This window comes from Athene cunicularia (genome assembly GCF_003259725.1).
Source record: "Athene cunicularia isolate RWA chromosome 2 unlocalized genomic scaffold, athCun1 chr2_part1, whole genome shotgun sequence".
NCBI classification, from domain to species: domain Eukaryota; kingdom Metazoa; phylum Chordata; class Aves; order Strigiformes; family Strigidae; genus Athene; species Athene cunicularia.
In genome coordinates this window covers 100,419,867-100,425,405 of record NW_020799095.1, presented here as the reverse complement: position 1 = coordinate 100,425,405, position 5,539 = coordinate 100,419,867, and the positions used below count along the sequence as shown (strand labels likewise).

Below are 5,539 nucleotides of genomic sequence, written 5' to 3'. Positions count from 1 at the left end.
GGGGCAGGCAGGAACAGCCCTCCTTCCTCCATACACATTTCCTAATGCATATTCTGCTCCCAGACAGCATCTGATAATGAAAGCAGATTTCAGAATACCACTTCTCTCCCTGAACATTTGTGTTGTTTATAAAACTAAGAATTAAACCAGCATTATGAAACATGCAAATAGACAGTCTTTCTGCCTTATTGCACATAGGTTATTCGTGGGTGCTACTGAAGGGCCTTATCTTGACACGTTCTTTTCCAACCAGACCACTGAGAAGCAACAGAGGCTTTCTAAATGTCTGTTTGAAAATCTTATCACTCACTCAACAAGAGCCTGAAACAGACTATCAGGAGTCCTGGAGAGTACAGCAGAGGTGGAAAAAAAATAAAATCAGTTATATCTATAGTATCTGCCACACTAGTTTTCCATAAGTAAAAATGATACTCCCCACTGCAACAGACAGGTCTAATCTCAACTCCTCAGTAGGTGAAGTCCTGGAGCATTAAAATGGATAGGAAAACTCATCAGTTTAATGATGCAAGCGTGTCCCTGTCCTGTGTGGTCCGATATTCTTGGTGGTCAAGCAGTTGGCTCAACAAATCCAACACAAATACAGTGTCAAAGGGAAACAGTGCATTGGCTGACTGTTCCGTTTTACAAACTAGATAAAGATAATATTAATAGCTGTATAGTTGTATAAATGTGTACTATGAGAAACTAAATTCTGACTCCACCTCTTTATTTGTATTTTATCCAATAGTAGTAATGCTGTATACATTGAAGAATTTTTAAAAATACCTGGGTTTTTTTTAAATAAATGAAAAAAAGTACATTCAAGAGAAACTGCTATGTTATGTCTAGTAATGAACTACTACAAAATACATAATCATCCCAAATATATTCTAGCATATGATTATAGACAATTTGATAATTCAATTCCAAATGCAGTTAATATTTGAAAATTACACACACACACACACACACACACACTCACACGGAAGGCAGCTACTGTGTTTAATATGTGTAGTTAGTGCAATTCCAATAATTTCTCATCCAAGTTATGTGTGCAAGTCGATGTTGCTTGAGGATCTCAGCTTTAGACCCACTAGACCCCCTCCTCCGCCTGCTGCCGCGGGGCGAGAGAGGGGCGCCGAGGGCTGGTCCCCGGGCACACAGCAGGGGGGCCCCCCCGCCCGGCACCGGGGCCCCCACCTGCGTCCAGAGCGATCCGGCCGCGTTTTGGCTCAGCTACATGAGTTCTTCTCTTTAGGCAGATGAGTTTAACCGCTGCAGTTGCAACCAAACCGTAGCGATGGAGAGAGACTCCCTGTGAATTTAAAAGGAGCGAGCTGGGTGCTGGCAAGGTCTGGCTTTGATTTACACATCGGGTTTTTGCTAAAGGGGGGGTGGGGGGTGAGTACCAGCCTTTTCAATTTTAATTTCCAGTGATAGACCACACGCTCTTAAAATCTGGACCTTATTTCGCTCAACCACATCACCAGACCAGAGAAAAATATAGGTCCTGCCACACATCAGCTCCCGATCCAGAAAGGGTAACACAAAACTGAAAATGACTTTGGAGTTTTCACTACAATACAGACCACAACATGCCACATGTCAGAAAGCATCAAAAATTCCTAGCGCAGACAGAAGCCGTTTGGGAGGGGATAATCCCACTCGCACCGCTTCATCCTGGTAAATACGTAGCTCCTTTCAGAAGAGCACGTCAGTGAGCTCTCCACTAACTACAGGCATAGGAGCGGCTGTCGGATCTGAGACTCTGCCGCACCACGGCGCTCAGAGGCATTGCCCGTTCGCTTCTTGGGGGACCAGAAGCAGCTGAACTTGATCTCTCCCCGGGGGGTAACTGGCCGTGGTGGGAGGGGGCAGCGATGGCTGGCTGTGGCAGAGCCATGGACCGACGCATTCTCATGCTGCACCCTCAGTCCTGTTGCAACACAACGGCTGAATTAGGCTTATTCTCTCTTTAGATAGTGGATTCTGATAGCTCCCCAAAATTGTAAGATCCAAATTATATCTCCCATAATTAGCAGCATCTCTGTGGGATTTAAGAAGAAAAAGAGGTTTTGACAGCAGGCAGCGGACGTACCTTTTTCAGATCTGCAAAACCACGCTGCTCTGTATTTAGTGTAAAATCATAGCAAGATACACACCCCTCCCCTTCACCTGCGGTGCAGGAGTGCCGTTTAGCAGATCTGGCACACCCTAACATGCACAAGGAGAGAGACTTCAAAAGGAAAATGTGTGCCATCAACTAAGAGAGGGCATACCTCTAGTCATGCAGTTGAGATAAAAAGACTTGTATACTCTTCTCCACCAGGAGCTGTGGAAGCCATCGTGAATCACAAGCAAATGGACTTGACAGCTAAGACACGTTAGAGTTAACAAGATTTGATTGGGGGGGGGGAAGCAGCAAAGTAAGAAAAGGACTGAGTTGGCCTGAATCAAAACAAGTCTCGAAAGCAAGCTAGGAGACTTACAAAATATTACTTGAAAAACAATGCACATTTTACCAGCTCAACCTTTTGCAGCTCTGGTACTGCCCGTTACAGAGGAAGGTGATGACACTGCTTTTAAGCAGAGATAACGCTGCCAGAGTATTAGCGCTTCACAGCAACACATGTTGTCCTTGAGCAGTACTGCAGGCAGATCTACCCCACAGTTACAATATATTCTGTGATCCTTTTTAACTATATACTGCATATATAATAGCATCTTTCATCAGAGGATCTAGGAGGCTTTCAGCACACTGATTTAACCTCAAAACATCAAGTGGTATTAACAGGAGGTAGCTGGTACCTCTGGGCTACCAATATGGGCCTAAGTTTCAGAGTTCTCAACACTCATAGTATTTTTATTTTTTTTTTCAAATGTTACTTTCTAATTCCAAAGTGGTCTAGTTGGCCAGCTTGCCCTGACTTCTGTTAGATGGGAATTCCATGGAAGTTTAGATTTCCATGAATCAGCAGTTGTTAATTATTATTTTAGAAATACCCTGTTCTTCCAATAATATATAGCAAGCCTGAATCCATACTCATCTCAGAGAGGTTGGAAACACGAATAATCCCCCCAGACTTCACTGGAGTTACCTCAGTGTCCGTTTACATGAAAGGAAGCTCGGATGACAAGTCCAGGCAGCACCAGAAGACACTGATCTCCTGCCTTGCTATGGGACGATCTTTGCTTTTCTGGAGGAGGTGCTTCAGACCTCGATGTCAGGAGAAAATGAGTTTAATGGTCCCATTTGAACTTCCATTTGTCTCAGCTCCCAGCGCACACCCTGCCAGCAGCCAGATGCACAGCCCCTGCTGCCCAACATCAAGAAATTTGTAACTTGTGCACTCTGCTCATTTAAAAACAGCTCCAGCTTGGGCAGGATGAAGGACGCCACACACTCAGGCCTGCCCTGAACACACAGCCTTTGAACCCTTCACATCCTGCTGCTCTAGACACAAGCTCCCTGTGTGCCACTACCCACGCACCATCCCCTCGCCGTTCTGGAGACTGCAGAAAACCTCTCCCAGCCTGCTTCTGCCAGGTCATCCCCTTTCCTCTTCCCATGTCCAGCACACCCCATTCTCCATCCCCACCCAGTCCCTTCCCCCCTCCCTCCATTACCACCATACCTCTTGGCCGGGGGTCTCCCAACCCGCTATTCCTCCTTTGCCCTTACAAGAGATATCTCTTCATCTTCCTCCCCTCCAAAACAGTTGCATTCCCCTTGTGCCATGTACCTTCCCTGCATTTTCTCCAGGCCATGATCCTCCATTTCCTACCCGTGCAAGGAGCTAGATGCACATCCAAATTGCTTCTGTGCAGCAGAGGAGGATGGCACATAGCTGTTGAGATGTCAGGACCCAACTGTACAAGGAATAGTCAGTCACCCAGGAGGTCAATGCTAAGCTGGGGAAATGGGGAAAATAGACGGCAAGCTCTGCCCTCCATTTCCTTTTCCATCCATCATTTTTGGTTTTTCAGTTTCTCCCCTTCAGTAAATACATGCAACTTGATTGGGAAAGCCCTGCAAAGGGAGGGAGGAAGGAAAGGAGTTGTTCCTGACATGAAAGGGCAAGGAGAAATAAAAGCAAAGATAACCTCTGACATGAAGCAGGTAAATTAGAGGTGGGGAAGGAAAAGGTGCCAACACACAGCACCCGTCCTTCCCCACGGGGGACCAGTCAGAGTAGAGAGCTGTAAGGCAAATGGGCCCATGCAGAGTATTTGGCCACAACAAAGGGGCTTTTTTTTTTTTTTTTCTTAATAAGAGAGGGGAATGGGGAGACACGCGATCTCTGCCAGGAAAGGATGAATAGGCAACCCTGGAAGAGCAGGGACAAGGATTATTGCCCAGCCCTGGGAACTGCTGCCTAAAACATTCTTGTGATTCCCTAATTGATTGGACATGGCATTCAAAATAGCACATTACAGAAAAGCAAGACACAAAAATGCTATCAAACTCAGCAAAAGGCTGTCTCCAGCCCAGCCAACGATGAATTAGCTGGGTACAGCACTTGGAAAAATGGCAAATACTGTAAAAGTAGTAGCATTATTACAGCATTATTAAGAAGATATTTCTTAGCAGACAGCAGCTTGGCACTATCTGTCTAGACGGGTAGATGGGTTTGGAGTCAAATGGATTTTTTTTTTTTTATTATTATTACCGTATCCACTTCCATTTATTAAAAGCAAACTGTTCTGCCCATGACTCATGCAGCTTAGCTTTCTGCATGGCAATGAAACAAAATTCTCATAATTAAGAGCGATCACAGTGAGACAGCAGATGAAGGTAAGATTTAGAAATCAGGCCAAATCTTCTATTTCTGTCTTCCCTCACTGCAAACACAATGCCCGCAGACCTCTAACTGACCAATATTACCATTGCCTTCAAATAATGTAAGCAGTAAACCTTCAGGTGAGACATCCCTTAGTGCAATTCAATGACACAGCAGGTCAGATTTATTCTTGACACAGGTTTATTGACCTCAGCGCAGGGATTTATTTGGTCTGCTGTTTGAAGTAAATTGCACTCTGCCAGTCAGTGCCAAATCCACCCTGTTTTAAGACTACTGAAAGAACAATCAGTAAATTTGGCCCCAGTGCCTCTGCAACTGAAATCCTGCCTATAGAAGATTTAGTGCAATTAATTCAGCACTGGCCTTTGCCACTTTCTTATCTGTAGTTGCTTTCTGACTGAGAGCATTAACTGGATTATCAAGTGATTACCTCCTGCTGCAGTTCTCCAGCCTCCAGTATGAACCAAAGGTAACCAAATTTTATGGATCTAAGATGCCTTGAGATGTACCTGAGGCTGTGCCCAAAACAAGCAAGAATTAGTTTTCAGAGTAATACACTGAAGCTTTTTCTCTCAGAGTTTTAATTTTTTGTCTACGCATAATCATTAATATGGTTTAACTGTGCTCTGATCTAATATACACCGACTATCGGAAACAAAAAAATACAGAAGATATGCAATATGCAGATAACACAAATTTATTCTGATTTAAGTAGGGTTCCTAAACAGCCTAACAAT

The 5,539-nt window shown here is 44.4% G+C and overlaps 1 protein-coding gene across 1 annotated transcript in view; it reads right to left on the bottom strand.

Annotated features, from left to right (window-relative positions):
- The window catches only part of EPB41L3 (erythrocyte membrane protein band 4.1 like 3), a 97,553-nt gene extending 96,218 nt beyond the window's left edge, over nt 1–1,335 (bottom strand). The window contains exon 1 of the mRNA XM_026843745.1: nt 1,201–1,335. The gene's annotated coding sequence lies outside the window, so the exon portion shown is untranslated. The remainder of the gene's footprint in view (nt 1–1,200) is intronic.
- Nucleotides 1,336–5,539: the final 4,204 nt, after the last annotated feature.